General features: G+C 34.3%; 1 pseudogene; it reads right to left on the minus strand.

Annotated features, from left to right (window-relative positions):
• Window positions 1–8383: 8383 nt before the first annotated feature.
• Window positions 8384–13022, minus strand: LOC143592481 (coatomer subunit beta-1-like; annotated as a pseudogene).
• Window positions 13023–14777: the final 1755 nt, after the last annotated feature.

The following is a 14777-nucleotide window of genomic DNA, read 5'->3' on the forward strand; positions in this document are numbered from 1 at the left end:
TTGATCGTTAAGAGGATACGAATCGATTGGTGTAAAACTTAGTTTGAAATAGTGCTTCAAAATGACGAAACAATGCTTCAATTCGGGTGCTTGAACTTACAATTAACCAAAATCAAGTCTTTTGAATCATTGTTTCGAGCTAAATTTTACACCAATCGACTCGTATCCTCCTAACGATCAAAACCCTAAAACATTGGTTTGAAATTCAGAAAAAACTATAACGCCGTTAAGTCATTTTTAACGGGGGACCATTGGGGGCCAGCTTTTTTGAATTTGGGACAGCTAGTGGAGATAAAACAAATATGGATTATTATCGACCAATACCATTTATTAGGGATTATTAAAATCCAATATTCGTTTTTTTAATGATATATATATTTTCATATATCCATGATATATATACCACGTTTTCTTTTTCTAGTAGATATAGATATTACCTCATGTGGTAGAGACACTTGCCTTTAGATGGATAGTTTAGTGTTATTGGTGTAGAATATAGTGTAGGTGTAATATTTGCCGTTAGAATATATATCAATTACTATATATAAGAGATGCTAGTTGAAACCAGCACGATGCGGCGGTGACGACAATTTACAACGCGGTACTCGATTTCTGATAATATATTGTATAACATTTATGTTAGTTTTCTTTTTTTGTAACATTAGTGTGGTCTTTCTATGCCATGAGCTTTATATATCTCAATCAAATAATAATAAACATACGAAAATATCAGTTATAAACATAATAATTTAAAAAAAAAATCAGAAAAGAAGAATCACTGAATCACTTTAATCCAACCAAATTTAATCATATATACACTTTTAATTATTTGATAGTATACAACAAGGTAACTTACTCAATATCAATTTCACCATGTTAACTAACCAGTAAGATCTTGATCTTAATTAGTTGTCCATTCCCACTGATCAGCTACAAATAGTCGGCTCATGGATCTCGACTCAGCCCCGAGACTGAAACACCCTAACTTGTGCCATTTGTGGTACTATTCTGGCAACCACCAACCGCTACTATTTGGTCATCTTTTCTGACCTCTAGTACCTACTAAATGCCTGTAAAACACCTCGAATCGTACATCATGATTTGGCATAAACTCTGTTAGTGTAACAGAAAAAAGGCATTCAATTTCAATCAGTAACAGTTAATGAAATGTGTTAGAATAAATATATTTTATATATATTTATATATGGCCCTTATAATTATTTATCTTATTATTGATCATTGACCTAAATAACCTTATGTTTATAACTGGTAAATCCTTGATGGACGGAATTACCCTTACTAACATTAATAGGGTTTCCCCTTGGGTGTATATATAGAGAGCTTATTAGAGAGGTTAATAACTAATGATGAATAATAACACCATAAGAATCATCCCCTACCTCTCTCTCTCAAATCGTGTTCATCAAGAACACCTAATCTCCATCCTAACCATACACCCTAAAGGGGAACTCGATCAGATTAAGAAGATGTCAATCTCAAACATCACTGGATTATCAGGTATTACATATTTCCTTGTTTCCATTATATCATCGATTATAGAAACTGATCAACATGTGGTATCAGAGCATGATGTTGATTAATCAGTTTCTTCGATGTCCATAAAAACTGGAATTAAAATAGGAAACGAGTTTTTGATTAAAACCCTTATGTTTACGGTTTTGATCATCATCATAAAACTGATTGGATCTGATGTTCGTATTACTTCTAACGAATTGTTAGGTCTGATTAAAACCTGTTCATTATAAAAAACCTGATTATTTTCGAAATCTGTTTTACAAAACTTTCAGATTTCGATTCCAGTATTAAATCTGATAATATAATCGAAAACAGTTTCGTAAAATTCTTGAAACTGTTCTTGTTTTTTTCGAAGATGTTCTTGAAGAACATCATAATTTTCGAAAACTAACCTTAATTAGGATTAACTTGGGAAAATGAAATCTGTTAAAGAGATAATATTATCTCTAAGTTTAATTTCAAAATCTTTTAAATAAAATAAAAGATATAATTTTGAAATCTTATTAAAATTAGAGATAATCTAAAACTTTAAAGAAATAATATTATCTCTAAGTTTAATTTCAAAATCTTTAATATAAAATAAAAGATATAATTTTGAAATCTTATTAAAATTAGAGATAATCTAAAACTTTAAAGAGATAATATTATCTCTAAGTTTAATTTCAAAATCTTTTAAATAAGATAAAAGATATAATTTTGAAATCTTATTAAATTTTGAGATAATCTAAAACTTTATAACAGAATCTCCCAAATCCCTTAAAATTAGGAAAAGGTTATCAGGTTGATTATTCTTTTCGAATTCTGCTAATGTTGCGAATCAAGGCATCTATTCACAACAACTGGACTCTAATCGCAACAAATGAAATGTTGCGAAATCGCATGATGTTGCGAGAATTACATATTATCTTGCGAGTAACATGTTGCGAATGTCCACTAATTATGTTGCGATCAGAACCTAGCATCACAGAATGTTGCGAAGGGACATATGTTGCGAAAAGTCACTAATGTTGCGAACCTTAAGATGTTGCGAGTATTACTTAAGATGTTGCGACGAGCTAATTTTGCAAGTTGTTGCGAGTATTACCTATTGATGTTGCGATCAGCCCATAAAATCACAGGATGTTGCGAGTACTCTTAATCGCAACAATTATGTTGCGAGTGCTTTAAATCGCAACAATGCTGATTACATCACAACAACTCCATTCGCAACATCTCTCATAACAACATCATTCGCAACATCTCTTATAAAACATCAATCGCAACATTACTTATGACTGCACTGTTCGCAACATCTAAAATCCCCTAACCAAATTCGCAACATCACTTCGAAGAAATCGCAACTTTACTTATATCTTACATGTTGCGAAATGATCAGAAACCCTTATATATAACCTAACTGATTAAGGGGCCCTGCTCCGTTAAATTACTTAACTTAAATAACACTTATAGTTCACTTCTGCCCAACGGTGATGTGTAACCTAATATTGTTATTTAAGTCTAATTAAGTATGTCACTTAAAAGTGTATGTCCTAACATTATCAGACATTCGCATGACTTTAGTTTTGCTTAACTTAAACAACACTTCATGAGTTCACTTCTGCCCAATGGTGATGTGGTAGCTTAACAAAGTTGTTTTAGTCTAACTAAGCATAGTCATCTAAAAGATGAGTATCCTAAAATTGCTAGATACTCAAATGACATTAACTTTGCCTTAAATACCTTAAATGTCTCAATTCTGCCCAACGGTGATTTGTTACATTTATGTATTGCAAACTTACCTTGTGCATAACATCAATATGCAGATTCAGCAGCGAATCAAGTCGAAAAGCGATAGCAGTTGGAATTCAAAAAGACATTCAGTGAATCAACAATTTCTCAACCATATGATATATATAGTGTATCATGAATTCAGCAGCTAGCTAATAAGTTTCAAATCAAAATTTGAAGTGAAAATGAAATCAACTAATAATTTATAAATCTGAATCTGAACATGTTTTTCATTCATTAATTCAGCCAATTCAATTGCAAACGGAATAACGAAGTCAAAGTCAACATTCAGATTAACCTCCAATAATAATAATAATAATAATAATAATAATAATAATAATTCTCAACCTAAATCTCAACAACATCAGTATATAATTATACACACAGAGAGAGATTCATTAACTCATCGGCAGCTAATGAAATGAAAATGAAGTTATAATCGATAGCATACCTTGGAGTTACGGTGAGTGTTTGCGGTGGCTGACGGCGGTGAGTCGGTGGCGGTGAAGTTAAGAGAGAAATCGTCGGTGAAGGAATAAAGAAGGAGAAGAAGAAGCATAGCGAGCAGCTGGATCCATATCAGCCATGGAATCCTATAACTGCTGATTATCACTTCATCCCCAAATTCATACATTCTTATTATTATTATTATTATTATTATTATGCATCCACAAAGAAAGAGAGGCGACCGAACGAACCAAAGAACTCGCTCGACTTCCAAATAAAATAAAATGATCCACGCCACTAATTATTTATTTCTTTTCTTGTTTTTTAAGTGACAAACTTACCCCCCCCCCCCGAACCTTTTGGCTATGCGTGATAACTGGATGGAATTCGTAAACTTTTGTTCCCTCCTTTGTCGGGTTCGAACCCAAGATTAAAGCGTTGATTCATCCATTTATCAAGATGTCCTTCGAACTGGCTAAAATGGAAATCGAACATGTGTATCCACATTAGATGGAACGGCCTCTTACCATTAAACACACCATTTTATAAAATATATAAGAAAATGATAATAATAATAATAATAATAATGTTATAAAAAAAGACCTAAAATTAAATGTCAGTCTCGATATGAATAACTACTTAGAAAAAATAAATATCTTTCAATTTGTATTTAAGCCACCTATGTTAGTGCGTCTAATCTTTGGTTCATGTTTTTCGTTATATGAACTATTATTAACTAGTACTTTACCTGTTCGGTGGACGGAAATATCAACATGAGAATATGACGCCTATATTATTATAATAATCTACCGACTTTAGACATTTGTCAACTTATGTTTGAGATTAACACGCCTTATAGCACTTACTTTTTTTGTTAGATTTGAAAATAAATGATTTAAATGAAGGCCATAGGCCTTTCAACAGTGATGTATTAAAACTTAATAAAGGTAATACGTAACGTTCATATTTCTTGTCAACTCAGTTTTAATTATTAATGGTATTTTATAAAACAAATGATACATCACTTGTAACATGTTTAAACCCTAATATATAATATAGATATCGTAACAATTATAATAACGTATAGAAAAAACTTGAAATACCAAACTTAAAAAGGTAACATAGAGTAAATTAAAATTACATGCATACATTCTACCAATGTTATTATAAAAAGTAGTTAAACTCGAACAATCTTGTTGCGGCTTAGAACACCAACTCTTGAAATCTTGGAAATACTTACCCGTTCCGTGGACAGAAACAGTAACGGGGAAATATGATGGATAAAATCACTTATTCCTTGGCATTAAGGACCACCACAAATGAGATCAGCATCACCCATTTATAATAATGAATTTTATTTTCCATTACCATCATATATTAATTGTTATATAAAAACACATTTGTGTACTAATCATGTCATATACCCGACCATTTTAGTGTCAAATAACAAACACATTTATTGTTTAAGTGTGCTCGGTTTGGTTAACCCAAAATCAATGTTGCAAAAGTCGCTAGGCGGTCCCTAGGCGGCCGACCCAATTGGAGGGAGTACTTGGAGAGTACTCGGACATGATAAATATAAAGGAAATTAGATTTTGGGTAACATATATATTTCAAATATCATAAGTTTACTAATATTTATAACAAAATAAATGAATATCAATATAAATAAGAGATATATTTTTAAACACTAAATTAATCTAAAAAATGTTAATCATTAATTAAAAATAATGATATTCGTTCTTTAATATTATAGAAATACGAATTATGTTATATTTTTTTAAGTCAAAATAGACCCAAGTTAACCGACTAGATGTGATTCAGGCTAATGTTGACCATATTTGACTAATTTTTAGTAACTAGGCGGAGTTAAAGAAACTCTCATCGGCACCATACCTTATAGCGAGTACTCAGAGAGTACTCGGCCTTGTAGACCTACTTTTACAACATTGCCCAAAATTATGCCAACCCAAAAAGACATTGTATAATTAATACAAAAAATAACTAAACTACCAAAAACATGTCTAAAAGTCTCAGAATTTAAAGTAATTTTACACATTTTGACCCTACTCACCTGACATGTTCATGGTCTAGTTTTAACATCTCTGGGCAAACCGCAAACTTTGGTTTTCAAGAAAATGGAAAAGGAAACCGGACGGGTTGCTAGACCAACCAAAACGATTTGGATTGGTGATTGTAACATCTATGTTTTTAATAATGAGGTCTATTTAAAACGGGCCGTTCAACTTTTTTTATTATTCAACTATCACTTACTACCTAGCCAAATTTAATGGATTTTGTAATTAAAATTGATGATTTTTTCAAAAGGACCCGCCTGACCCTAACTCATTTTCAGATGGATTTGCTCCAACCCGAAATGAATTTGAACCAAACTCACTTTGACCCGTCACTCATCCGACCTGCCTGTTGTTCCATTCTTACTTTAGACCCATTTGACTTAATGTATCTTGTCATTTTAATACAATCCACCAAAACCAAATAGATACTTGAGGACTTACACCATGATAAACTGCATTACTACGGACCATTTCCTGTGACCTGTAAAACTGGCTTCTACTAATACAAAGCATGTCTCAAGATAATAAGAATGATATGCTTCATATTATTTGAAGAAATTCTAGGAGAATGACATCAGTTGAATTGGCACTGATAATGCACATTTTGCATGGTGTTATAAGAACACAATTATAAAGTTAAAAGAACCGATAACATAAACACATTTAAAAGAAATTAGAAAATTTCACCTCCTCGAGAAATCAAAGTCGACGCAGAACGAACATTTCCCACAGACTCTTTCCAGCTCCACCGCCCATAATTAACGAAAAAAAGCTATGTGATTAAAAAAGGATACCACTTAGGAAGCTAATACAAATCAACCAACCAGGTATTTGGCATGTTCTTGATCTGTAATATAGAGTTAAAACACAGCAACAATTTAAGCATCAAAGTATGTGATTGACTGATTTCAGCCCTAAATCTTTATGCGTTCCAAAGATGCAATTTTACTTAAATTGTGACAAAATTTTGAAACTTTAAATAATGTGCGATTTTATCCGTTTTGAGCTGTAACTCGAACCTGCCAGACCCTAACAGTTTGCCAGGCCTGCTTGCACCCCTTCAAACCAAACACGCCATAAGTATTTAAACAGGTAGGAGTCTCAAAACTTGTTAGCACCTGTCTTACTCTTTAATTTTGCACAATCTTACAATGATGTCTTACGCTTAAAAGGCGCACACATGAGTAAATACTTCCACTAAGTAATAACTGAGTATAATTCCTAGTTTATGAAACATGCATTACACAGAATCTCATAACTTGTTAGCACATCTGTTTTACTTTCTGAGTAGTCATGAATAATGTGAATATATTTGGCATGTTCTTGATGATCAATGAAGTGGTGTATGGAGTGGTATGAATTAATGGTGAATGATACCGTTAACAACTGCTAATGCAGTCGTTATATGTAAGCTAAATATCGAAAAACTAACTGCAATAGTGAATAACGAGTTTTTATTTAGAAAGTTCTTGATCGTCAAAGAAGTAGCGTCTGAAATGTATCTAGAACATGTGGTTCCAGAACCCGCTTCATCACCGGTAAGACTATTGGTTATCGTGTGTTTTCTCTACTAAAAAAATGTTTTCATTTAATAATTTATTGTTTTATCAGCCTTTACTCAATAAGTCCATCCAACGTAATGATTCTTTAGACCTTTCAATAATAATATAAAGCATATCAATTAACCGATTCATCAGTCTACTAGTTTTGAACTGGTTCAGTTTCAAACGTTACAGTGAATCGTGCTCAAACTTTGGGCATGTCAAAACAGTCAAATCCAAACAAGACCTGGGGAGCTTTAATTTATGTGTTATATAGTATCTGACACTTATTTTTCACGTGGAATATAAGAAGAGTGACCCCGATTCATCACATATATTTGAAAAGTGACCCTGGTAAGATAATAATCTTGGGTCCGCAACTAGAACCCAGTCGATTGATGTTGAACTGGACATTGACCTGGAACTGGTACCAGTTCGAACATCACGGGTTTGGGTTTACAAATACGTTAGCCATTAACAAGATCACACAGCAAAATTCAAGTAAATCCGTTACAAGTACCAAAATCTTAATTAAAACAAAAACCCATTATCAAATTTCTTTGTTGCAATCACCTCAGCAAAATTTAAGTAAATCTTCTACTGCCAAAAACCTGAACCAGAAACATTTAAAGGTAAAGAAATTTGTGAAACCCAACTAGAAGTGGCAAACCCGAACACTGGCATGCAAATAATAAGGTTTTTCAATAAACGGGACATGTTTGGGTTGACTTGTTTAGTTAAATACGTCGACCCGTTTTTACAACCCGCCAACAAGATTTACACATTTACAACTTGATTATTACCCGCCAACCTGTTTGACATGTTTAGATAAATCGGTTAAACGGTAATGGTTAATGTTTTTTACACGAATAAAAATATGCATCGTATTCAGGTTAAAAAAGAATATAACTTTTTGTCCGTCTTTCAAAACTTTTTTATAAATATGTAATATTCTAATTCTAAGGTTTAAATAGAAGACTATTTGAGTATTGAAGCTTACCCGATGATGGCTGATCATGCACCTCCTTTCTGCTTTAGTGTTATTTTGTCCCCTAAACTCAAAGCAATGCCTTGGGTTTTACTTCTAATGCAGATATAACCGCTTAGTTTACCGTCGGTTTGTTTCTCAACGCTTAAGTTTACCAAGGCGTCCTCCCCGAAAACACTCTTCGCATACAAATTAGCAGCCAGGAATCCACAGTAACCTTCCAGGGCAGACCTGAAGAAGCCATAGGGAATAAAATACATATAGACACAAAGTTTTAATTAATACTGGTTTAGTTTTCAACCTGTTTAGCCTAAACAGATTCAGATAATTTTTGAGTCAAACCCGAAAACATGTTTATCTGAATGGAGTGTGTTCAGGTTGACCTGGCAATTCGACCCGCTTGCTTTATAATTTTTTTAAATATATGTTCTCTGTCATAACTTAAGCTGAATAGGTACTTTATTTGGGAGTGTTATGGGTTCAACAACACAAACCCGAACACAAACGAACTCGAAGATTGCACGACCCGCATATTCACGGGTTGACCCAAACACGACCCATTTGACCCGAATTTTTTTTATTGTTTCACATATTAATACTTTAAACTTACATTTAACAAAAAATATAAATTTTTATAAAACAATTACATTTTAGTTATAGAATCTTACAACAAATTTCTTTTTAGTTTTATATTTTGGCATAAGATACCCGACCCGATTATACCAAGTCCAAATCCGTGAATTTCGTGCAGTGTTAGAACACAAATATGCAAATCAAATGTGGATAGCTTACGGTGGAGTTAGACACTTCATGTTTGTTGATCTAATAATATGCTCAAGAAACTCTTTCTCATCTTGAATGATAGTGTTCACAGCAACCTGAAAAATAAAAAAAATAAATTAAACTAAATTAATAAATCAATATATATTAAACAAGAAGTAACCCATACCTTGTTTTCCCATTCGAATTCGGCCCACATACTTCTATAAGCCGCATCACCACAAACAGCAGGAGATATATAATCCATAATATCAATATGAGTATCATTTAACACAACAACATTACGGTCAGAAACTTTCAAAGTCTCGTAAACAATGTTTCCAAAAATGACCCCAGTTTCAGTTGAGGAAACCTTAATGTTTGCCTTAATCTGCTTGCTTGACTCAGGGGCAAGAGTGTAATTTTGTGGACGCTCAACAAGCTTAAGGTCACCCATTGTTGCTAGCTCCAAACAAAGGTTCTGCAGGGTGTCTTTCGTTCGGTTGATGATTGTGACATCGAGGATAATGTCATAATGATGAACGTTGACGTATGCTTCAGCGTATACCGGGTCACTGAAACCAGTTAATTTAACAATATGGTTTAGGTTGTTTGCAGCATCCCCGTGTTTTATAAACTCACCGGTTGCACGTTTTAAGTCGTCTTGAACCTCGTCTTCTAACTCCAGCTGGCTCATGCCCTAAGAAGTTGACCAAGTAAACAAAAAATCTAACGGTTTGGTTTTATGTGCTTTAGAAAATCAATTTTTTGATTCGGTTTTGCATTAACCAAAAACTGAACTGAGCCAAATTAGTTATAATTTATAAAAATTAAAAATGGTTATCAGTTAGTTATTAGTTAACAAAAAAATTAGGCCCTAACATTCAAGCCAAATTCATTATATTGGGCCTTTTTTCGCCCAAAAATATCAAGCCCAAGTGGTACCGACAAAAGTGAAACCAAACCGAGAAAAAAAAAACCCATTTTAAGTAATTTATGAGAAACTGATTAAAATAGTAATCAATTAGCCACTTACTACTCATTAATAAAAAAAATTAGGCGCAAAGTTCCAAGCCCAACTTCATTATTTTAGGACTTTTCTTGGCCGGATATTTTCAAACTCAAATGGTATAAAAGAAATAAATGAAACTGAACCAAACTCATCATGAAAACGAAAAAACCAAAACCAAGGATTTCAGTTCTGTTTAGGATTTGCATCAATCAAAACTTAACTGGACCAATCCTAGCCAAAAAAACTCAATATAAATTAATTTATAAGAAATTAATAAATGATAATCAATTAGTTACTCATCAACAAAAAAATTTAGGCCCAAAGTTTAAAGCCTAGATTCTTTATTTTGGACCTATTTATGGCCTAAAATTTCAAGCCTGATTGGTACCAGAAAAACCCGAACCACACCAATCCCGTCATGAAAACCGAAAAACCAAAAAAGGCAAAAGCAAACAGTTTTTATAACCCAAAAACCTAGTTTTTGGTTTGACTTGAACCCAAAACCGATTCAAACTGACCCATTCACACCGCTAACAAGATGCCAAGAACCAAGAATATGATGCAACTTACAATGTTAAAAACAACACATGTTTAACGCAAAAAAAATTTTACCTTTCTGCTCTTCAAATGATAAAAGTCAATGAGCTCATCAGGCTGTGCATGTAAAACCTGAGCCTTAGCTTTAATTTCCTCCGCTTCACGCCTTTGTTTCTCCACAAGCATTTGAACAAAACTTGCATGACAACGCTGCAGCCATATTTTCCTCATACGTTCATCAGGATTACACAACAACCTTATACAAACAACAATTCTGTCATATGAATCATTATCAATCGGGTGAGGAAGTAACGAAGATTGACCAAGTTGCAACATTGAAACAATAATCAACAACACTTGAGTCGACGCTTTGTGGACTTCAACTTTTGACTTCTTAGCCTCGGTCAACCGCAACACGAGCCTGGTCAATGCACAAACCACAACCGCACCCAAAAAGAAATCACCAGTTAAAAAATCAAAGACCTCAAGTTTCCTGAATTTAATGATGCTTGGACAATTGGATAAGAAGCAGTTTCAGAAGCTGCACTCTGTGTAGCATACGTTCCATCTGCAAGAATCGCAGGCCGTTTAGAAGATATAGTTATTGAGTTGACTTGTTGAGACCTTTTGGAAGCTTCTAGACCATCATCCCCTTCTGAATCCAAGTAAAATGGGAGGTCACCAAGACACTGTTTTATGATTGTAATCCCACTTTCAACTTCAGAAACAGAAACACAATACTCACTAATAATCCAACGAGCACACGAACAAACGCGTGCAGACCGTATCTGGTAAAACGTATCCAACAGCCTAGTTACAATAGCAACCCTCAACTTTGGATTTGTTTCAATTATCTCCCTTACAAACACAATCACATCCATTGCAGAACCAACATTACAATCACCCAAGAAATCCATCAACATATGCACAACAGCGCCTGCAACTTCAGGAAACTTAACCGCACACGAATGAATCGCTTGAATAAGCATTTGACGATACTCACCGTCTTTCTCAAACTCCCCACTCTGAGTTCTTACAACTTCCTTCTTCAAAGTAAGAACCACTTCATTAATGTTTTGGGGAGTTATTAAATCAAGAGCAATATCAAGTGTTTTCTTTCTGATATCATGATTTGGGCTTGTAACTGCCCTCAGTACATCCATTATCATTTCAACCATAATTTCCTTGTGTAAAGTTTTTAGTTCCTCTAACCGATCAAGCACGATAAGTTTCACATTGTTGTCACTTTGAGTGAGTAACAGCTGGCAGTAAGTATTGGCTGCAGCCCTAATGGCAGTAGGAGCAGAGGATAAAGATACCAAAGTTCCAGCACATTCAAAGACAACCGCAGCCGAAGGTGCGTTTAACAGAGATATGATAATGTTTATATACTTCCCTTTTTCACCCGTATTCGCTCTGCACACTTTGCGTATCAAATCCAACACGACCATTTGTAACAATTCTCCCCATTCAGACACTTTATCCACATGGGTCAAAAGGTAAGTAACTGCATAATCTTGTGCACATGTGTAAAGCATAAGAAACGCGTTTCTTTTTGCAGATTGATCAGCTTCGGTTGACAAAACTTTTTCAATCATTTCAGCTGCATCAACCAAAAGATGGTCGCCATTTGGAAGCTTGTAGATGGAACTCACTGCAAGGATTGCATTCCTCCTAACAAATGGATTTCTGTGGTCCAAATTGGTCACTACAGAAGGAACCAAAGGCTCGATAATCTCGGTTTCATTAATACCCCGAAGAAACCTTAAAGTCACACCACGAATGTATTCGTTCGGATGTTGAAGATTGTTTCTTAAGTTCTGGCAGATTAATATCATTTCGGCTAAGACTTTGCCTTTGGAGTCTGTTTTTGCAATGCTTTCAAGGTAAAGAAGTAGTAGTTTCTTAACTGTGTGATCCTCTGAAGGAAGAACGTAGCGAATGATTGTGATAAAAAGCTGTGGAAGTGTCTCTCCATTCAAAACGAGCATAACGGCTTTTTTCATGGCGTCTATCTTTGCAGTATCGTCATTTCCTTCAAGCGCCTCTTTGATCTCATTGGCAAGTGCAGGTGTTCCTTTGTCAAAATGAACAAGCAGAGAGCATGATTTCTCCTCCATATTTTGTGCTGCAAATCAAATGACAAGTAATTGTTTAGTTAAGAACGTAAGTTAGAGTTTCTTGTTTGTATGCTTTGATATTATTCGGAAAATGAACTTATCTATTCTTTCTTGTTATCTCATTTTACCAAAAATGCATCAATTAATTCAATCAACTCGGTCATAATTCTATCCAATTTTCGGTATCATCTAAATATATGAATTCGCAATAATCACAAGTCGGATGAAATGATTCATAGTTAAATTCCAATAACTAAAAATTCCATCCGATACACAAAGTAATCTGACATCGGAGTCGTAGTAACGATGTAAAAACAAAATCGATATGCAATAATAATAATAATAAAACAAAGTTAGTCGATCGGGATTCCCTAAACATAAAATGCAACAATAATCACTAAAATTCCATCAGATATCGAACTGGTAAATGGATACGTAATTCGAAACATCAGTAGCTTACACATGAAATCAATACAGTTACCAACAAACAAAGAGCACAAGTTAGATTTCAAAATAAGCTTAATCAGATTGATCTAGAGATCCTATTGATCAAGCACGTACAATATAACATTAATTAAAAAAAAAAAAAACTAAAGTTCTATTTATAGCCAAACAAAATGTGTATGTATTAATAAGACGTAGAACGTAACGTTAATTAGTGGAGATCTGGATGCCCTAAAACAAAGATATACATGCATCAGCAGCAGCAGCTAGCAATAATATCCGATTAATGACATACGTCTATATATGAAAACCTAACCTAACGTAACGTAACGTAAAACGAAACGTATGAGTGTATGAGATTGAAACGGAGGGATGAAATCATGTAATGGAAGAAAGATGTTATGATTATGAGGACGTTAATTAATATCATAATAATAAACTATTAGTATTATATTGTGATCGTGTATATATATACCTGATGATCGACGGCGGTGCGATGGCGGATCGAGAGAGAGAGAGAGAAACTAAGGGAAGAAGGAAGTTTCTTTCACAATTGCTTGCAACATTTCATTTCATTTTAATTCAACCTATCGACACGACGCATCGGCATGCACATATATATATATATATAGATGAATTTTAATAGGTTTATTGGAATTTAATAATCCAAACTTTGGCCTATTGGCCGATATTAATCCCAACTTAAGAAATTCCTAGAATAATCCTAACTTTCACTCTATAGGCCTCCGCTGAGTTTTTTGTTAACAGGAACTAACTCAGTTAGTTTTAAAACAAAATATGTCATTTCTACAAATTGAATGGGACAAACGAAAAATATGAATTAACTTACAAACTCAATGACACGGGCGCCACCACCACCGCTGTTGCCGCCACCGACACCGCGACCCTCGACACCACCACCACCACCGCCGTCAACACCGTCACCACCACCACTGCAGCCTCTGCCACCGGTGGTGGGGGTGTAGGCAGTGGCGGAGGTTGCGGTGGTAGTGGCGGTGTCGACGGCGGCGGTCATGATGGTGGCGGTGTCGAGGATCGCGATGTTGGTGGCGGAAACCGCGGTAGTGGTGGCGGCAACTCAATTTGTAGAAATGACATATTTTGTCCTAAAACTAACTGAGTTAGTTCTGTTAACAAAAGGCTCAGTGGAGACCAATAGAGTGAAAGTTGGGATTATTCTAGGGAATTTCTTAAGTTGAGATTAATATCGGCCAATAGGCCAAAGTTTGGATTATTAAAATCCAATAAACCATTTTAATAATCCCTATTAAATGGTATTGGCCGATAATAATCCATACCCAAATTCAAAAAAGTTGGCTTCCAATGGTCCCCTGTTAAAAATGAGTTAACGGCGTTATAGTTTTTTTTCTGAATTTCAAACCAGGGCTTTTGATCGTTAAGAGGATACGAATCGATTGGTGTAAAACTTAGTTTGAAATAGTGCTTCAAAATGACGAAACAATGCTTCAATTCGGGTGCTTGAACTTACAATTAACCAAAATCAAGTCTTTTGAATCATTGTTTCGA

This window comes from Bidens hawaiensis, unplaced genomic scaffold (genome assembly GCF_021521415.1).
Source record: "Bidens hawaiensis isolate Kalapana, Puna unplaced genomic scaffold, B.hawaiensis_p1.1 tig00040839_1, whole genome shotgun sequence".
Taxonomy (NCBI): domain Eukaryota; kingdom Viridiplantae; phylum Streptophyta; class Magnoliopsida; order Asterales; family Asteraceae; genus Bidens; species Bidens hawaiensis.